Genomic DNA, 22163 nt, shown 5'->3' on the forward strand with positions numbered 1-22163 from the left:
TGACTTCTTAGTTCTGTATTGGTGAAATTGTGTCATTTAACTACTTTTAGCTTAAATTTAAGGAAGAAGTAGAAACTGAAAAGATTGCAGAAGATTGAAATTTAAATGCTTAGAAGTTGAGGTTTACAATGTTATTGTGGACATTTGTTTTTAATTAGTAATAACAAGGTTATAATTTTTTAAAAACGTAAGGGTACTACTGTAGGTAAAGTATGTCCAAATGCACTTTTTGTTGGTACAGAAATCTGATGGGATCTCAGAACAGATTGAAAAATTATGTCAGCCTTTAAAAACTGCATAGATATGATGAGGTACATGTTGCATAAGAAAACTTCTCTGGTATGAGTGAGAATTGCACTTTTTTTTTCTTTTTCTTAGGACATAATTGAATTCTATGTTATTGGCAGTGTTGACTTAGAAATATACAGAAGTATGTACTACACTGTTTTCTCCATGAAGAAGGGGGAAGGATGGAGGTAAGGAGGAGGGCTAGGGATCACTGAAAGCACATCCAGAGTTCTAATGTTAAGGATATTAAAATAATTTGTCATTGAATTGCCATCTTTGGATAGTGAGATATAGAGTGTAAAGGACAGAAGGGTATTATGATTATCACTTAATCTGGCCTTATGAGTGATCATTGAACTTCATCCAATGATTCCTCAGTGGTGTGAATTATTCTTTGCCACTTTATAAATTAATTCCTTATCTTCATTCATTTTGTAAGCCTTGAAAATATTTGCAGATTTTGATCTTGCCCTTCCCTGCTAATTGTCTTCTTTGCTTTTCAACAGTCAAAAAATTGTTGAGTCTTTTGTATTATTTTATTCTCCTGTCTATAGGTTATTCGTAAGAGGTTTTCAGGAAGTACTAGATTCATGAAAGAAATGAGACTCTTTTATTTTTTTATTTTTTTGTTCAGGAAATGTATTTATTTTCCCGTTTAAAATATTAAAATAGATAAATAATGTAGTATGAATGTACATTTTTGTAGTTTAAAGAAAGCAGATACAGACAAAGAAAAAATTCAGCTTTTGAAATGAGTGAAAAGATTATTTGATTCCTCAGAAGTGTGTCAATGATGAAAAATATTAAATAATGCTAATTTATTCATATCCAGGAAGTCTCAAAGGAGCAATGAAAAGACATGTACAATAATTACATGACCTCCTCTTTGCAAAAAAGAACAATTATCCAGCAGCAGTTAAGAAAAACACTGGATTACAGTTTTAATAAGTCTCTGATCTAATCAAGACCTCAGAGAAGTTTCAATTTGAATTCAACATATGCCCAGTTGTACTAGCAGTTATTTTCATTTTGAATTTTCTTTCCTAATACACCTTCCAAATTTGTAATAAACATTATTCAGAATTCATATCGTAAACCCTGTTGTTAACTGTATAAAACTTAGTTTTCATTATCCTGTATTCTCTACACTCACTTTATTCCTCAAATCTTTTAAGTGAAAGTAGAAACTCTCTGGAACACAAAACAAGTCTTAATAGTCAAAGGTAGGCTATAAAGTGTCGAGTACACTCTGCATACAGATTAAAATGAAATTTCTTGAGATGGGAATGTTATGGTTCATATAGCTGTTGCCAAACCCTACTCATTTCCAGTGAGTTAAAACACAGAGCTATGGCTTGTCTAAGGCTTTCTGCTACTGAATGATCTAATTCAAGCAGTGGTATCTTTGTATTTTTATGAATTTGAAGAATATTTTTCATTTCTATAATTTTCATAATAAATTGTAATTATAATCTAAATTAGAGTTGTTATAATAAATTGTTAACCTACTTTATAATTGTCTCTGCAGGAGACTTTAGAAGCATGGCATTTCTGTAAGAAAATGTTTTTTTTGTTTTGTTTTGGATGTAGACATATGCCCATAATGAGTTCTTGGAGATAATATTTTGTGACGTAGTAAGGAAATGAAATCAGCTGCTTTTCTCCCCAAAACTGAACACATACATTTTTTAAAAAGTAGGTTCAGAAGTTTAAATTTCAGTTATCTAGGGAACTGTTGTTCCTTGTTGTTGTCTCTCAAGCACAAGGACAAGGACATTTTGTCAAAAGTGCCACCACAGAAATGATCTGAAATTAACAACCTACCTTGATCGCTACATTGGAAAGCCAGATGAAACACAGCTGAAATTAAAAACACACAACATATTTTGTTTATAAGTTTAGTTTGAGTAGCCTCTACATATATCACAGACCGATAAAAACAAGATAATTAATCTATCTTTATTCTTATAACTTAACTATTCTTTATACATTTTTTTTCAACATTACATATTTCTGTCAGAAGTTTCCTCTCCTACAAACAACGTACTTTATTTGGTTGTCTTCTTTTTGCCTTTCCATGTACACTTTTTACTGTACTAACAGAAACTAGTAAAAAGTGGTTGGGAGGAGGAGGCCATAGAACACTCAAGTCACATGCAGAAGGTGATTGAACGTACATGGAAATCTGAGACTCTTGGAAGGGCAGAATGAAGGTTGTGGTATTTAGTCTGTGGTTATACCCATTTAATTCTGTTCTGTTTTGAAAATAAGAGAGCTTGTCTTCACTGCAGTTAGATATATTAGATACAATGCAGGATTAAATGTTTGTTCTGGAAGGTGATGTTGCTGGTGTCCTGGAAGGCATGCCTGCAGTAGGAATACTGTGATGGGATCATAGGCAGTTGGTGGTTTCCAAACAGTTCAGTGGTGAGGGCTCTGGAGGATTGAGAAGTCTCAGAGTCGTGATAAAACATGAGGTAGAAGAAGGAAAAAAGATGACACGTTGGATCTGGTGGAAAGAAGTTGGCTATTCTTTTTCCCAAAAGCATTCTTTCATTTTTTTGGGACATGTAGTGCATTTTGAGGATGGCAGTCAGAGAATCACATGGAGTTTAACTTTCTAACATCTACCACTTTGAGCCTACTAAAAAGTGCTGCATACTCTACTAACTACCCATAGTAGAAATATTAAAGGAGTGTAGGCATTAAAAGTGGATTAGGGCAAAAGAGGGAACTTGAGGTTGGAAAAAAAATCCAATGAATTAACCTGTGGAGATTAGAAAGTGTTGAATAGTTTAGGATCAGGGGATTAGGGGAAGTGGAGAGAAGGGAGTTCAAGTCTTAGTTGGTCTGCATGTGAAAGGCTGTAAAAGCTTTTGTAATTTGTCTCCTGTTACTTGCAGCATTTGTCATTGCTTGGCAAATTATTTAGAACACTATGAAGTATTTTCAGTGATCTTAAATTGTAGTCATAAGCTCTTTTCCTACCCTTTTCAGTAATGTGAATTCCTAGCAAAAGTTTATTAGAGCAAAAATACAGTTATTTGTACCTTTCAGTGTGTCATTCAGTAAATGCCTGATAAGCATTTACTACTTCTTTTACTCATTTTGTAAATGTCCACAGATTAGCTAACTTGAAATTTTTATGCATTTATAAATTACTTTGGAATCTATGCTTATCAGTGCATTTCTAAGATATTTGAGTCACATTTCATGTTACTTATAACCTCCTATGCGCATATAATTTTGTAAGCAAACACAAATTTTCCATCAGTAGCTAATACAGACCAAACAGCTAAAACAGTTTTCTGAAGAATTCATAGGAATATATATATATACATATATATATATATGTATATGTATATATATAAAAAAAATAAATAAAAAAGAATTTATTTTGTCAGTTTTACATTTTTGGCTGGCACCCAGGCTAGCAGCTTCAAAGAGACAAAAAGAGATTTAATATATTTGAGATTTATATTGTTATAGATACAATTGCATAATTTACTAGCCATTTCTGCATAATGGTGCTATAATTCCTGTTGTTAAAATTTGCTGTTGAGTTTAGTCATCATTATAACTAAATTCTCCTGCAGACTATAGCAGCAGGAAACACTGGAACAATGTATTAATCACAACAAATTAAATTAGCAAACAGTTTCCCAGATTCTGAGGCAGCAAAGATAGAAAAGATACAGCACAATGGGCCACTTTAGGTTTCTGCTGATCTGAGGTTATTCCCTTCTGTTTGAGATCTAATGTCCTCCCAAATAGGCTTCAAATTTTGAAGACTGAAGTATTCTGAATGCCAAAACTTTCTGGGGAAACATCATGATTTTGGCAATACCCTCCCCAAAACAAACAAACAAACAAACAAAACCCAGACATTCTGAAATCTGTGAAAAGGTGGCCTTCACATTTTTCTCTCTAAAAAATTACCTGGAATTCTGCTTCAGATCTGTATTCAGAATTTGGGAGACTGCTCACAATTTCTCTATTGCACCATAAAACCCATTGATAATGTCCTTGATAGGTTAGTTCTTGGTCTTACCTGACATGCTGTTTTCCAGATAGTTTGATTTTCAAGTTAGGTTGAGAGGCCCTTGAGAATTGTTCCAAGTGTAATTCATGTGGCACTGAGGAATGGAAAAAATTAATGCTTGAATAAATCTGCATTTAAGTTCAGTATTATTTGAATTTATATGTGTAAGCATTCAGTAGTTCAGATTTGGAAGTAAAATTGGACCTCAGCTATATAAGAAGGATCTGATCCTGTTAAAAATTAAATTATTTTCTAACACCAACTTTTAATAAGGAGATAATTCTTTAAAGCTGGGGGTATATGTGATTTATGTGACGCGCTTCAAAGATAAAAATATGCTTAAGTATTTTATTAGAAAACTTAGTAATTAAGAAACTGATTGAAAATGACTCTTGACAATAGAACTGCAAGACCTCCTTGTTAATCTTTCCGTAAGACACAGCTACCTCAGTGAGGTATCTGACTCACTGATATCTCAAAGATATATAACTTGATGTGTTGCCTAGCAGAAAAGACAGCATACTGAAATCAGTCATTATGAAATGGCTGCAGAGTGAGCAGTCCTGTACATCTTGCTTCTTTCTAGATTTAAAGAAATTTCAAGCTTTCTCCTTTGAACTCTGAAATCCACCACTTAAGGTCCTTTCCACGAAAGTGTTGTTGAATCTGGCGTAAAGAGCCAGATTGATTCATGCTTGCTATTTTCCTTAATTGCAAAACATTTATCTATTATAGATAATGTTACAGTTATGTAACTATTCTATACACATAGTTAGGTGGTTATATTGTGGTTGTGTTATTAGTATTATTTCATACAATGCTTCAATAAGAGAAATTGACTATCTCTGAAGAGTCTGGAAAATTATTTTGGATATATCTTCTGAATTTTGGATTAAAAGGAATGAGCTCTCTAAAATACAGGGTATTTTATGCCAGATACAGTCTGCTAGACTTTCTTTAGATGAGGCTCTCTTAATAAGATAAGTAGAGAAATGTTTACTTTGCTGAGTTGAGTAGAATTTAAATAGAAGACACCCAGCCTTGAGAAAACGAGGACACTCTTGGGCAAATACAGTATTCTGTTGCTGAAGTCTTAAGTGCCATGAGATTTTAAGTGCCTCCAGAGTAGAGGAAGAGTAAGAGTGATATTTCTTAGGTCCTCAGTTCTTTATCAGTGCACACAAAATGACAGGTTGGTATAACACACACTTAAATTCTTCTGTAGATTTAATTCTACCCATCTCCAAAGTAATAATTGACCTATACGAGCTGTCTTAGTGAATCAGAATAATGCTCTTAATAAACTTGAGATAGCAACCTGATAAAACCCACAGATTTGAGTTTTCACAGACTTTTCACTCTTCTCAGAAGAGAAAAAATCTGGAAAGAATTTTAAAATATCTGGAAAGAAATATGGAATTAACAAATTACTGCTCTAATATTAAGTTATCTCCGAACAACAACAACAAAAAAATGCAAATCTCTTTCTCCAAACATTCCAAGAAAAATGTCTATTTTCACTGGAGACCTAGATAGGTACCCTCCAAATTACTCTTCATACTCTCAATATTTAATTAGGTAATCTTATACATTCTTTTTATCAAACCATGTTTCTCTGCATGCTATATGCTTCTATTATTTTAGAAAAAATTAGAATACATAGGATAATTTCTTGGTGGCTATAAGAAAACTGATGGTCAGGAAATTTAGATCTCTTAAAATATTATAAAAGTATATTTTTACAACTACTGAAAAATATACAAGTATCTCTTTTTATTTAACTAAACTATAATTACAAAGTATATTGGATATGAACAGATGCACACAGTATTTGGAATAAAGTATGCAAATATTTCAAAACACAGTCACCGTAAGTTGAGTTTGGTAGAGCAGAACAGATGTGTCCACCTGTTGAGACTAGGCAATCATCACTGGGGATGCAAAATATGATTGAGGTCCATAATGGGAGCTGTTTAGGAATGCATCCAGGCTAGCAGGAGGTAGCAGAGATTCTGATTACTGTATTATTCCACTTTTCCCCAAAGTGATCAAAGAGTTGAATTAGGCAAACAGAATGATACATTCAGGACTACTGAAGGGGGATGAATGTCCTAAACTATGTGAAAACAGTGCGGAAATGTCCCTGTTTTTCAATAATGATGAATAAAAGTATAATAAAAGGTTCCACAAAGGCTGCAGGTTACAGCAGTTTAAAGTTGACATCCTGAAAAGCAAGCAAAATCATTGATTCAGCTACCATAGCACCATTAGTAACTGATTAATTTCTTATCCAGGCACTTCAATAAGCTGTGAAAACAGTTATCCAAAAGCATACCCAATGTAGAGTATTCAATTTAAAGTAAATTTTGTTCAGCCTGAGTTAGAAATTACTTTTGTTTCCAGGTATTTCTTAATAAAGAACAGACACATAGCGTAGAAGAGACAAAGGTCAAAACCAACCTTTAAGCAGTGTAAAATGCAAAGAGACTGGGACAGGTATTGTGCTGGGTTTGTATTTCCTTTTGAAAAGAATGATTGCAATTCTTTTTAGTAACAAGAAAAATTCTCACTAATACAATTTCTTACCACTTTTGTTTGCCAGATCATATCTCCTGTGTTTACTAACATCTTCATACTGTTAGTACTGTCCTTGCTGTAGACCAATATATCTGTGAAAGAATAAACTCTAGATTTGTTCTATTTTGGCATTTTCATGCTAAGTTCAATTTTTATATAATTGATCTAAATTATCAACTTTATAACAAATTTTATATCAACTTTAAATCATTAATTATGAGATGTGAAATAGTAAAGGCATGGCTTGATCTTAAATGCTGGCTTTGGGTTAACTTGAATAATAAATTAAAAAAAAAAGATTTAGATACCTGCAAAGAATAATTAATGTACCATTGCATTATTTCTAATTCAATTGTTGGAGAAATGAAATTCCATTATTTACGTACTTTCTTATTAAAGTTCATATTGTGCTCTTCACCTTCTAAAGTCCAAGTGGACGTGCAAGATATTTGAATGGTTACAGGTCTGAAGCAAATTCATTTCACATCTATTAACAGTCAAATAAAGTTAATCATAAATTTTACCAAACACTTGAAGTCCTCAGACTTTAGACAGTGCCTATAGACATTTATAAACCATGAGAAAAATACTTTAAAATACTATGTGACTATGGATATATATATATTTGCCGTAGACTTATTTGCAGATCTGGCACTGAAGGATGAGGAATACAAATAATTTTAGGGGTTCTCAGAGCTACAGACAGCATACCATTCTGATCTACCATATTTTTTTCTTTGAATTTAAAGAGACTAGAAGGAGGTCAAACCAAAATGTGGAGGTATGCAAAGAAAAAGAAAGAAGGTATATGGGAGAAATCCTCCAAGGTATTTCTTTAACTGAACTGTGCGTTTGTGTGTGTGATTATCAGTGAGCAACCAACTATTATCCCCTCTCACCCTGCTTATCAATTTAAATCTTTTCACATGTAATACTTTGGCCAGTTTTCAATAAAATATTTAGCATAAACTTATACATTTCTACTTTTGTTTCTAGTGGATGGTAAATAATGTGTTATTGGAGGTCAGAATTTAACAATTCTATGATCAATTGGTATCATTTGATTTAAGCTTTTATCTTCTAGTTCATGCAGAATTGCCTCAGTTTGCTAGAAATTTTGCTGTAAATTGTGGTCAGGAAAAAGTTTGATGGTTCTTGCATTGCAGTTGTTCATTTCAATTTGTCACACAGTGACCACTTTTTAGTGTGGTTTATAGTATACTCAGATGAATTGCATTCTCTGGAGGGATATGCACATAACAGCATGATTTTCAGAACACTGTCATGATCAAGAGTTATCCGATAAAGAAAATTTGCTTTTAATCTCAATGTTTTTCATATTTATTCCACTAATCAGGAGAGGTTTTAAGGAGCTATATTATAAAAGACATTTGTAAGTCTTTATACATTAAGAAATCATCAGTATTCTTGGGAAGATGAAGTCAGGCAACTACTATTGAAAGTACATTTCCCAAAGTTTGTAACAGTTTGAATTTAGATTTACTGAGAATCTTTTAATACTAATCAGAATCCAAACTGATGTCCCAGAATAAAAATGAACTAAAATCAGTAAGTTTTATTTTCAGAGCATAGCATAAATGAGTAGATAATATAAAGAGCTAGGAAAGGGAAAATATGTTTTTCTATGCCCATAGGTTTTGGCTATGGCCATTTCAATCAGAATAATTGAAAGGCTTTTGAGTCAGAACAGCAAACATACTGCAGCAGTGTGGCCCCAAAGTGATGCCTTTCTGCTGTTGACAAGCAGGTAAACAAGCTGCTTTTAGTCATGTTTTGTCTATTGTTAGAATGAATAAAGCTGTGGTTGTAAACAGAGATGAAAGACAGGATGGGTTTTAAATGATACTTTCATTCCTGCTGAGCCACTACCAACACCTGCAGTTAAAATAATTATTTCAAATGTTTTTCTTTTCAAAAGAAGGAGTAGTTAGCAGTAGACCTGTCTTGTTATGGTAAATTAACATCTGCAGTTAATATGATTCCCCTTGGTTGTAAACATCCTGAATTAAAGCTTGTTATCTTCTTTAGAAGGTATATTTTATGATTTCGCCTGTTTTGTAGAGAGATAATTAAACATTTCACTAAAGTACAGGTTGGATGACTATGATCTTATTTTAGCCACCATAGAAATTATGGAATGTTTTCACAGCAAATATTGTGAGTATTTAATTAAAAAACCTGCCCTGAAGTAAAGCAGCATAACCAATGAGGATAGTGAAAAATGGTTTAAAGGGTATGAGATTGAAAAGAAGACATGAAATAAGTAGTAGCTGTAGATATCATGTTATTTTTGTTTTTAAAGAAAATCTTAAAACAAAATCTTTATAAATGCCGTGAGTATGCATTACATTCTAGGGGAAATAGGAAAAAAAGATAAATAGATGTGGACTAAATAGATCTGCTTGGGCCTTATTTTGAGTTTGTACTGTAATTAATAATGGAGCTACTCTTGGTTTATATAATCATCAAATGGTAAAGGAGAGCTTTGATTCTAAATGCATATTAAAAAAAAAGAAAAAGAAAAAAAAAGAAGTGTTGGAGAATTGGTTTTAGTCTGTTATAACTTCTAGATGTTTCTACATTCTAGTCCATAGTAACTGGACTGGATTGGTTTTCTGTCTTGACAACAGGAAGCACTTCTTTTCTGTGCTGCCCAGAGAGGCTGTGAAGTCTCCTCTTCTGAGACTGTCCTCTTATGCCTGGACATGGGCCTGGTCCTGCTTTGGATGTCCTTGTTTAGGTAGGGGTTGGACCAGATAGACTCAGAGATTCCAGCCAACCTTTTCTGTGATTCTGTTATCAGGACTGATTAAGCTCTCAGTTCAGTGGTGTTGTACGAATTCCTCAGTAGGAATTCAGAATAAGATCTCAGATTAAGCTGTCAGTTTTTATATCAGAATAAGCTCTCTCATTTAATATCTTGTGCAAAATTATTTGAAATTATTGGATACTCTTAAACTAGAGTGATTTATATCAGTGGAAGAAACCATTCTCTATATTTTAAATTGCCTCCTAGGTTTCATGATTATTTTTTTTTGTAGAATTCATGAAACAAAACTTTTGGAATTTGGGTTTGCTTAAGACCATGTTCTACTATATCCTGCTACTCATTCTTGCTCCTCATACCATTTTATTTCATTTCTTTGTTTGTGACTGCATAGATATTTAGTGGTCAGAGCATGAACAAAAGAACCAACCTATTGCAAAATAAAACAAACACATGGGAAACAATAACTTAAGGGGCTCTTTCTCTGAAGCATTGTATCATGCAGTCATGCCTTTTGTACTTGTTTATCCAACTTTTCTGAAATATTCAAATACACAAGAAATATCTTATAAAATATTATCAAGTCTGTGAATATTCTCATTATTAGACTTTTGTATTTACGTTCTTAGGATACTCCTATGGCTAAGAGTCAAGTACAGTGTGAAAAGAAAATGCATAAAAATTGATCATTCAGGGTCTGTTGGTCTAATACAGAAAGATATTTTCCTCTAATGGAGTGATTCTCTGTTCTAGAAGGAATAAGATTTGAGAATTGATGAATAAAGATTAATATTCATATGTTTTTCTCTTCTAGGAACTTGATTTAGAAAATGTCTCCAGCAGATCATAGACAACATTATAAGAAATGTAATGAAGAAGGACATTTGTAAGCATTGCTCCCTTCCCTTCCCTTCCCTTCCCTTCCCTTCCCTTCCCTTCCCTTCCCTTCCCTTCCCTCTCTTTTTTTTTAATTTTTTTTTAATGACAGAGATGTTTCTGGTAATAGGGGAAATTTGGAATCAGTATGTAGGCATATTTCTTTTCCAAGCACGGAGAATTGTCTTATTCCTCTAGCATCAGCAATCTCTGAAGAACAGACTTTCCTGAACACTGCATTTAGCTGCCTTCCTCCCTTATTTAATCCTGCCTCTTATTCTTATGTTCATTCAAGTAAATTGCTCAAGCTTGTCTTACCTTTGCAGAAGTTTTTATTTTTCTTTAGAACCAGAGTAGCATTGTATACCTGCTCCCAGAGACTGATTGTGAGTAATACCACACATATTCCTTCCTCAGAGATTGAGGGCAACACCCCTATTACAAACCAACTACTGTTGGTTGGCTTTCATCATTTGTGGCTGGGTCTCCTGCACCATGCTGTGAATACAACATTGTCAAGACATGGGGCAGATATATGCTTTTCATGGTTAATTTTGTGCTCTCCCTTTTCTCCTCCTTCAATGAATTCTAACTTGTGATTCTTTGAATGAGAGTTGCTGCAGAGCTGCCACTGCAGGCAGCCAAGCTCTTCTAGTGTCAACTACAGGAAAGGTCAGTATTTTCTTTTAAAGGAAAAAGCACAGAGATTATAATAATTGGGTAGACTGTATTTCATGGGTAAAGGAAAACAGTTCTTAAACCATAGCTCTAATTTAAATTCTAAGGCTGACTATTTTTTTTTCTTGTCTCATTTAAAAAGTGACTGGAGAGTAGTGGAGGAGGTTTTTAAAAGGAAGTAGTTAAAAGTTCAAGCCATTTGGATTTATGTCTCTTCCACTGTGGTAAAGCATTTATTTCTGGTTTTAAGTACTGTTTCAGCCAATTGTCAGTCTGAGAATGTACTGAGTTTTGGAGGACTTTTGTGATGCTTTATATCAAAGGGGACAGACATTTAATGCTTTATTCAGCTTGTGTAATAGAACTCTGCTCTCTTTAGCTCACCTGTGATTTAAGTGATATGTGAAGGAACTTTAACTCCTACTGCCCTCTGTAAGCACTAAAAAAAAAAAAAAAAGAAAAAGAAAAATCAACAAACAACAAAAGAGAAAGAAGAGCCTGCTGTCAGAATCACTTGGAAAAGACTGTTTTTTTTTTTTTTTGTGAACTTCAGTTTAGAATAAGAATACGTATCAAGCTTACATTATTAAAACAAAACAAAAAAAAATTTGTCATTAATAGCCAATACTTTTATTTGAGGATTACTTTGAGGCATATCCAAAGGTTATCCAAATTGGTACAGTTCTGTTAATTTCACAGTGAATAAAGGCACGTTCCAGACTTATACCAACACAGCTGAATACGGTAAGACCCAGAGTTTCAGCATAGGATGAGAAAGAAAACAAGTGAAACACATATGTAGATATGCGTGCCTTGCTTTACTAAAATTTTTACAGGTTAAGTAGTTTTCTTTCATTTCGATTTCAATTTATTCATTATTTTCCAGAAATCTCAGTTGAGGACTTTCATTGCTTCAAAGACAGTTTAGTAAAAATTGAGGGTTCTGGAAATATTGAGTGATTTGAAAATGTTTCCAAGATTTCTTTGGTATACTGCATTTTTTTAATCAGTGTTATCAAGGAAGTGATAAGGTTTACCTTGAACTTTTTGTGCTGTTACAAAACAGTGACATCTGCTTAGCATCAAGTACAGGAACTTGTTTTCCTGTTCTATGAATACTACAAAATCTTTAATAAAGTCTTGGCAAACAGACAGAAACTTAATGATTAGACATAATCCAACTGTATCTTAATCCCCAGCAGACTCAACTTTTATAGCATCGTTTTAATGAGATATTATTAGCAGCTTCAGAACTGTTTAATTTGAATGTTGGCAAGATCCTTAGGCCAAATAAAGGATTTTGATCACATCAGTGAAGTTTATTTTCTACTGATTTTTAATAAACCTCTTTAAATCATGGCTTTGTATAGACTGTTAAGAGTATTGTTACATTAAGTGTAACTATATTATAACATATAATTTGTATATGTATATAATATGTATATTAAGTGCCCTTTATGAAGAATATGGAATATTCCAGCTGCATGGAATTTTGTTTCCTTTAGAGAGACCTTTGTTATGCATTCCTATGTGCATACATACAATGTATGTGTGTGTTTTCTGACTGAGAGCAATTTAATCAGAGGCCACTTCTTATTGTCCTTCTTTTTAATGAGAATGTATTTATTTGTGTATAATTCTCAGTATGTTTTTAAAATGTGATTCAAGACTGGAATTATATGTGATAAGATTTTAGATGCCTTGCAAACCAGATTACACTGCTGAACATGCTCAGGCTATTTCAGCAAAGCAATGGTGATTATGTATTATTCTGTCATTGATTACTAAAAGTACACTAATTGTTCCACTTGTTATTCTAACTTTAAAGAGATGGGAAAAGTTCCTTTCTTAACTAACCCCAATTCATTCTTTACTTGGCACCACATTAAAAAGGTTGCAGCTGAGGCTTTTTGTGCTGTCAGGAAATCAATTATCCTGTCATGGGTTTGTACCTTATCTACGTAGATATGTCATCCTGGCTGATAGCCCAAGCGTTCTCCACTGCCTTTATTACAGTTCTTTTATAAACCCATATTCATTCCATCATTTGCTCTCAGTTAACTGGCTGCATGTTGAGATATTTGTTATAAAGCTCAATATGGTAATGCATAGTTGCCATACTGAAAGTGGCATCTGCCTGAAACTTACTGATCTGCAGTCTTTTGGCTCATCCTGCATAGTTTCGTGCAAACTTCATAGATGTCAAGAGCAGCCAGTAGAGAAAGTTTTGTACCCTGTTTTGTAATGCTTTTTATTTTTTTTTTCTTACTGGTTGCAAATAATGAAGTAAAGTTAGGAAACACTATGAATTTTAATTTCCTTCTGGTTCTAGTTCTCTTCTGCTCAAACATATGGAGGAGGTTATTGAATTTCTGATTCTGCAAGTTTATCTTGTCATCACTTGAAAATGTTGTTAGTAATGGAAAAGCCCTGTTAGTTGCAGGACACGCTGCCCAGATCTTTACCTAAGCGAGATCAATTGCTTTCATGCACATTCAAAATATTCTTACAAGCTCAATTCATAAATATTTAAAGCATTGCCCCTCTGTTAGTTTCCAGGAGACAGTAATCCATAACAGGGCATTTGCAGAACAATTTTTTTTTCTGGATAATTCTGTGGAATGCTCCCACTGTATATTGAGTCTGCACCAGAACCCAGAGTTCAGTCCTTCTAGAACTGGGCTGAAGGTCCAAATCCTCAATCTCTTCTTTATGAACCTGATAACACAAGGCTTCCCTAGTGAAGCACAATGGATAAATCTCTCTTCTACTTTCTATGCTAGAAGAAACACAGTATCTTGAGCTCTTTTTTTTTTTTTTTTTTAAAGTACTTAGACAGTTAGAAACTATTTTGCTGATAATTTGTTTCTCCCCTTCCTTTACTGTTCCAATATGGCAGAGCCTGATTTTCAGCTAAATCTCAACCTATTCACAATTTCCAAGGAACTTACATATCTATTCAAGCATTAAAAAGCAAGCAAACAAACAAACAAAAACCACAAAACCCACTAAAAGTGCTTTCTCTAGAGTTTTAAATAATCTTTTCCAATCAGGCAGAAACATATCTATCTGTAACCAATGGTAACTTTAGGTTAGCATTTTTACTGACTTCCGAGGTAACGTAACTAAAATAATGTTTTGTTTTCTTTTTTTTTTTTCTTTCTGTCAGATCTCAGGTTTCTTAATCACAGTATCTCAGGTAGCAGTCTACTAACACGTCAGTTAGTTGAACAGTAGCAATTAGCATACACCCTTCACTTGTAACAGCATTCTGATACTATTTATCAGATGCATATAAATGTCCAAAAAATCTGCAATTGTCTAGCTACATGCATGTAAATCTCTTTGAATGAGAGAATTCAAGCAACAAATTGCTATGTAAATCACAATCACAAGTCTGTGATAGACCTACCATAATAGATTATTTTATCCTTTTGCTGAGATATGATGACTTTGTCAGCATTATCACGCTTAAAGTTTCTCTATCTAGTTCTCTTAAACTTGTACTTACAAACTTCATTTACAAATATAACCAGCATTAATGCATGCTTTAATAGGTGTATTTAAATTCTTTGACTTTGGGAGTTAGTAGTAGGGTGAGCAAATATAAAGAAATCTAGAATTCCTGCTAACCTGATTTTTCTGCAGTTTTCTCCATTATCCGGCTAACGTTCATGAATAACTGATTATGTCTTGCTGTTAAAACAGCAATCATTCTTTTATTTGCAACCCTGCTGCTTCCAAACAGCAATTAATAAAGCTCAGATTAAACCTGCATAAGCCAATCCTAAGGTCACTAGCGTGGGTAACCAAACTGTAAAAAGACATCTGTCTTTCTGCATATATCTGAGCAAATGTGTGCAGAAACACAAAATAGTGGGGTTATCAAACTGTCAAGGTCTTAAATTTGTTAAATTTTATTAATTTGAAGGGAGGAAAGTTGTTGTTTATGATACTACAAGATGTGGCATCCCCATGTTTCACGAGTTATTCAGTTTTATAAAAAGGAAACCCTTAGTGTTCTGGGAATGCAGAACACCTGCTTTTTGTAATTAAATAAATCTGTGGCCTGTAGTTTCAGTTCCATATGAGATGTTCTGTGTCACGGTCAAAATCAACATATATCCACACAAATTCAGAGATTTTTAAGCAGTGGGGATAATCAGAGTACTTAATGTGATAGCAGTCTTTTATCTTAAGTAATATAACTCAGAGAATTTGCTTAGTTGCTCTGTTACTAAACTTTGGTGGAATAATTAATTTCTATAAGATTATGCAAGTAATCTATATAGGAAGTAGAAGAGTATCTAGGAAACAAAATATACTTTTTATGATTTTAATAACTAAAAGAGCACTTTTTTTTTAGTTGTCATTATTAGAAAATGCTGAACAGAAATAAAGAAAAAATTGAAAAATAGCTAAATAAGTTTATTAAAGAATAACTATTTTAAAGGAAATTTAAGAAAAACTGTTGTTTTCACTGTCTTAAGTGGAAAACCTACTGCTGTTTGTTATGTTAATGATGGTGATTCAATAGTATTCACATTTATCACTGAAGCAAAAAGGCTGACTTCTAAGTCGAATTTGTCTAGTCTTTCTAGATCTTTCTGACATGACGTATTTGTGTTTTTCTACTTTTTTTCTTCTTTAATCAAGGAAGGCTCAAACATCTATTTAATAGGATAACCAACTGTTTTTCTACAGCAAAGTGTTCTCTCAGGCTCTTCAGAATTCTGTCTAGCTTTACAATGTTTTTAAAATTATAACAGGCAGGAATGGATATGAAGTTCCAGTATCTATCTTACCTGCTTTATTCATGGAAGTAAAGTCTCATTTATTTGTCTGCTACTTAGTTCCTTGTTTATTTATCTGTGGCTTGTGTTAATTTCTTGGTTGGTTATAACATCACAGTATGAGGTCATGTCCAGTTGGTGGTTATTTGCCACCAACTCCAGATCTTGGAATGGTTTTATCAGGGTACAATCCCTGTGTTCTGGTCTGTATGTATGATTAAAACATTTATTCTTTGTAAGGAGATTTTTTGACCTCGACATGAACTTTACTTCATAAAGTAATTATGTCTACCAAATATCTGAAGATTTTTCTACTTCAGTTTTGAGTTTTTACATGCAGTTCATTTGTGAAGTAATATTTTTTGATGTGTTAAGGTATATTAATAATTATCTTACTGCAGGATTGTATTGGTGTAAGATGATGCCATTAGGAAGTATCAAACAAAATGAATATGTTTTATGACCTTGACTTGTTCATTAGACATTATTGTTCATTTTTTTATAGGCTTTGGTGGCCTAGTTTTGAACTTCAGCACATGACAAAATTTTGTTTTACTACACATCTTAGTGGAGTAGCACATTTTTTTTGGTTTGTATTTTAGAATTATCATATACCTTTTCATTTTCTCTCTCTGTGGCACAATCTTCCAGAAATGTGTATGCAGACTGAATTTTTTGCACATCGTGAGTAGTTCCCTTAATATGCTTGCACTCTGCTGAATTCACATGGTGGCAGATTTGGCTTAATAAGTGTATGCTTAGAGAGAAAATTTCCTTAAAAAATTTAGTATTTACTTTTTTTTCTGCTGAAGGTGGATTTATAAAAAGGATTATATTTATCTCATATACCTCATGTACCTAAGAGACTTTAATTTTACTTTTCTTCTTATTCTTATGATTTTGCAGGAAACAACACAAAATTTCAGCATAGCAGAAGAGTATGAAACAGACTGTATTTAAAAACTCATTGCCTTTGCAGGTAAGGTTATTGAATTATTTACTTTTCTGTTCTTATAAAATTTAAAGGATTGTGAGTAACTTCCTGAACCACAATGGCTGGTGCCCTCATTGCAGTTTACAAAGAAACCACTTAAAAGTAAGTTTGTAGAAAAAGATATTTTCATTACAACACAATATTACTGCATCAGTACTTTCAAGTGAGATTCCAGCTATTCAAAGTGTCTACAACAGAAACGAAGACAATGCTAAATAAATACACAGTTTACAGAGCATCTATTGTGTTAAGACAATGTTTTGCAGCTATGCTCTCAACACATCAGTTCATATAATAGAGAATCCTCAAATGGACATTTATTTCCTAAAGATTTAGAGAAAAGTCATGAAGAACAATCAACAGCATGACTTCAAACCCTAGCCTTGAGGTTTTACTCAGTAAGTCACTTCTTGGAAAACTGAGAAACATTTGATTCCTCTAAATCTAACTGACAAAAGATTTTAATGCATTTTCAAGATTGTAATATTTAATATTATTTTTAATATTAACATTAAAGTTAATTGTATTAATAATCAACATAAATCAGTAATGTTATTTGTAATGTTTACATCTTATAGTGCATCTTAAAGTACAAAAAGTGAAAGAAGAAAACTGTATCAGATTTTGTGATTTTTCTTTAGATGTAGCAATGATATGAAGTAATCATCTTTAATAGAAAACAGATAAACATATATCTAATGTACAAACATCGTTGATTGATTTTGACCTGTCTGGACATTTTTTGTGCAACACGTTTCCAAAATATACTCAGTGTTTGTGCAGTTTAAATTAACATGGCCGCTTGGGTAAAGAGTATGTGTAAGAAATAAATGGTCACTTAACCTTTTAGAAGGCTGTGAAAGTTACCACAACAGTTTATAAGTGTTTTGCAGTGATCGGTGCAAAACGCCCAAAGCAGAAGCATTGTTCACTCCAGCTGACTCACAGATAATGTGAATTTGTTTTAAATTGCTGCCTTTTAGGATAGATCAATAATTAGGAGTTGTTGTGGGAATATAAATGGGATTTAAGTATTTCAAAAAATCTGAGAAAATTAATAACCTAATTAGTTTCGTGTACATTTTTCCTTTAGCAAAGATTTGCGTTTTATCATTTTTGTTAAAATTCATATGGTTTTCATGAAGAATAGAAGTACCCTTCAAATTTTAAATATCAAATTTTAAACATATTCTGCTTAGTAAGAGTTACTATAAGCCTTACCTTTCTTGTTGCAGAATTAAAAACTGCCCAGCTCATGATGTTTAAATCAAATCTTGATCAAGGTCATTTATCGATTTATCAGTGACATGTGATTAGCCAGCAGTCAATGTACCATATATTCTGGTTAATATCAGCAATACAGAAGATAAATCAAAATACAAGATACTTACAAGGCATTAGTAAACATTGCAAACTTCTAAATAACCAAGTAATGCCTCCTAAAAATCTGTTCCATTACTTCTTTCCATCATTGGTGGTGTGGGCTACTAGTAGGTCTACTCTCCTGGGAAGCACTTTACCCTGCTTGCACAGCCCTGCACTAGGGTATTCCCACTCTCTGATCCCCACTAGTGTCTCCCACATTGTGCAGGTGTAGCTGGCTGAGGATGCCCCATGTGCTCTGCCTAGGTGTGTGCAGATTCTTCCAGCTTCCCATAGGGAAGGACTCAACCTGGTGCTGAGGGGTGGCTGTGGGCAGTCGTGCTATTTCTGCTCAAAAGTCTCTTTATACTATTTAAAGAATCAAATTGCTTTACGCTTCCTTTGAAGCCAACTCCTTCTTCACTTCAAAAGTCTCATTGATTTAATCCAGCTGATGGTTCTTCATCTCCATCAGTACTGGAAGAATGTGTTTTACTCCATTTGTATATTTCACTCACACACATTTCTGTCCTAAAAGCTGTTCTCACAGTCTGTTTTTGCTGAGTTCAGGTCATACAACCACTCCCACAATCAAGTAATATATAAAACTGAGACAAAAAAGTATGTGTAGAACAAGGGTAATCTGACACTACTGTGGTGCTCACAAAAGATTTATGTTTTAGTGAACATTAACTGAGAAGTCATCAAATGTGAAGCTGTTATGTACGCAGTTAAAAAGACTATTAACTGAAAAAGAATGGTCAGCACCAAACTATATCCTAAAATACCATCTGGTTGAAACAATGTGATTTGACAGAGTCTCATATCGTGTACTTGAGGTGACTATGGTACTTATTGATTGCAAGGAAAGTAAAATCGAGGATTTACTAAGTCATTTGCTTGAGAAATTAACTTGAACTTAACGAAGTGAAAGCAGGCTTCATCGTTAAATAGTGAGTAACCATGCTGTTCTATCATCCATACTTTTCTTTCCCAGTCTTTAATATTTTTAAGCAGTTATTCTAATACAAAAATGTGTTTTTATACAAGATTATCTCACAGATACTCCTTTTATTCTCTTTATCAGATAAATATGTTAGTGAAATATTTAAGTTCATAAATCTGTTTACTATCAAAATCCTGATGCTCTGGCATCTCTCTACTAACCTTCATACACAGATGTGGATTTTTTTAACAGAAAACATCCTTATTGTTTACAGCTGTATATTTCTACTTATTTTAAGTATATATCCACGGAAGTAGTGAAGTCTAAAGACCTACATATACATAAATTACTGAAAAATACTTTCTAAAGATATGAGCAAATTTTGTACCTTATTCTGCACAATACATATTGATATACGTGAAGAATAAATAAGCATTCAGGATGAGTGCTTGAGTTGGATATTTATGGCAAATTAGTGCAATTGCAGAAAAATGATTACTGCAGGTTACAATTCTTATTGCCAAGTTTCATGGTTTGTATTTTACTTGCAGATTTGGTGCATTTTAATGTGGAGCAATAGCTGCAGAGAATTTAAAGGAAGCAGAAACATCAGTTTTGTTAATCTACTATTGCTTCTTATCCCTAAAAAATTAATAAAATTCAATGTTATCCTTTATCTCTTAATTGCAGTCTCTATTAATTATCCTTTTTATCAATGATGCTGACAAGTAAATCACAGGCTAGACTTCAGTACCTACTTGAAACAAGCTATGACTATGCTCCTATCTGTGTACTCTCCTCCCTCTTTCTCATTTATTAAATCAGGACACTTTTGACTATTCCTTTACATTTCTGGTAATTACATTTACATATTGACTGCGTTTAATGATTTTAGCATTTTATGAAGCTGCCAGGTTAGAAGATGACAGGAAGATATAGAGCACATACACATTGTGTCATGTTTTCAGAACAGTCAACATAGAACAAACACAAACCTGCCCCATCTTCTCACTTGTGAAAGTTAATTCTTCAAAGGTACAAATCAAGTTTCAGGCAGGATATCAATTTACAATTCTATGTGTATCTCAGAAATGTTCTTTTAAAAGTCATCAAAAAAAAACAGAGAAAAATTGTGTATGTGTCTAAATGTCTGTCATGAAAGTGATAGACTAGATTGTGCTACCTTCAATCAGTGGGATCAACTATATTTTGGGGAGATGGAAGGACAAGGCCTATGCAGAGATTTACCCTCATGCTTAATAGTTGCTTTGCTACTAAGTTGTAACCTGGCTTCTTCCATCTCACAGGCCTGCGATTCCTGTCTGCCTGGGCTCAGGGTGTCTTGCCTAATATCCATCCTGTCTCAGACTATGACCCATACTTTGCCTTCACTTCTACAGAGTTGGAATTGGTAGAGATGTGACAAGGTAACCATCTATTGTGATCTTACTGTGAATTCACAGTGAAGGTCACACGTCTGTGGTCTTCTCTGTAATATAGCTGATGTCAACACTTTTTCTCACCACTGATATAGCTCATCTGAAACTGTGGTGTCTGGCCTCCCTGAGGAATTGAGGCAAGGCAGCTAATGCATGTATTATAGCATAATCTCACTTTTTTGACAGCAGAGACAAAGCTTGGAAAGTATCTATTTAAGAGACTAGAAGACATTTGAACTTCTGTTTTTCTGGGAGTTCTCACTAAAGTAGAGGATCATTCATTTTGTTAAGTATGCTACGGTAAAGCCTGCCAGGAAGTTACTTTTCATCTAGTGAGCAAATTTGGTCTAGCAAAAGTTCGTAGTGAATCTGCCCCTGTAATTGAAAATTATCCTTGCTGTTTCTGTTACACTTTTTTTTCCAGGCAAGAGCCATGACACCCAGTTCAGAGCACCATTAAATGTACAGAAAGAAATGTAAGGAGATATTGTTTGGCTTTGAATAGAGCATAAAATGCACCAGTATCTCTCTTCAAATTTCCTCCTGTAAGAAATGCTTCTCAGCCTTTGGATCTTTTTGTAAGTTATATGAATTAATACTATATGTCTTCCTTTTTTACTTTTTCTATTACTTTTTTAATGTTAGCTTGTGTCAACTTTATGAAATGACAGAATTTAACCCAAACTAAGTTTACTCAGAGCAGTAATTGTTTAAATTAGTGTAGTTCAATACTGCAAAAATCTTAGTGAAATAATAGTTTTTAAAGAGGTAATTGGTAGGGGGAATTATATTTTCTTCTTATTTTTTTCCCCAGAAATCTCAGAGTGGTTGAGATTGGAAGGGACCTCAGGAGGTTGTTCAGTCCAACTCCTTGCTCAAGCAGAAACACATACAGCTGATTGCTTAGGACCATGCCCAGGTAGGTGGTTTTAGAAGATCTCCAAAGAGGGAGACACCTGAGCCTCTCTGGCAACCTGTTTCAGTGCTCAGTCATTGGTACAGTAAAGAAGTGTTTCCGTATGTTTAAATGGGTACCTTTATGTTTGAGCTGTTGTCCATTGCCTCTTGACCTGTGACTGGGCACCGAAGTAAAGAGGCTGGCTCCATCTTCATTGCATCCTTCCTTCAGGCTAAAAAAGTTCCAAGTCTCTCAGCCTTTCCTTATGGGAGAAATGCTCCAGAGACTTAATGATCTTAGCAGCCATACTAAGATTAATTCTAGTATGTCTGTGTCATGAACCCGTGGCCCTAAAACTGGATGCAGAACACCAGGCGCAGCCTCAATAATGCTGGAGAATTGAAGGATATCCTCTCTTTAAATGCTTGCAGTACAGCCAATAACAGACAAGAAAGTAAAAAACAAAGAACCCTAATACCTTA

General features: G+C 33.7%; 1 long non-coding RNA gene across 2 annotated transcripts; it reads right to left on the reverse strand.

Moving 5' to 3' along the window:
- Positions 1–2128: 2128 nt before the first annotated feature.
- Positions 2129–10980, reverse strand: LOC136059687 (uncharacterized). Of its 2 annotated transcripts, none has more exons than XR_010623301.1 (3): positions 10890–10980; positions 4340–4424; positions 2129–2148 (listed from the first exon to the last, which is right to left on the reverse strand). It is a non-coding gene; the product is annotated as an uncharacterized LOC136059687 (long non-coding RNA). The 2 variants fall into 2 exon arrangements; XR_010623302.1 differs by lacking the exon at positions 10890–10980 and adding an exon at positions 5591–5649.
- Positions 10981–22163: the final 11183 nt, after the last annotated feature.

Source organism: Cyrtonyx montezumae, unplaced genomic scaffold, assembly GCF_038088225.1.
Source record: "Cyrtonyx montezumae isolate F1298 unplaced genomic scaffold, pur_monq_1.0 scaffold_10, whole genome shotgun sequence".
Classification (NCBI taxonomy): Eukaryota; Metazoa; Chordata; class Aves; order Galliformes; family Odontophoridae; genus Cyrtonyx; species Cyrtonyx montezumae.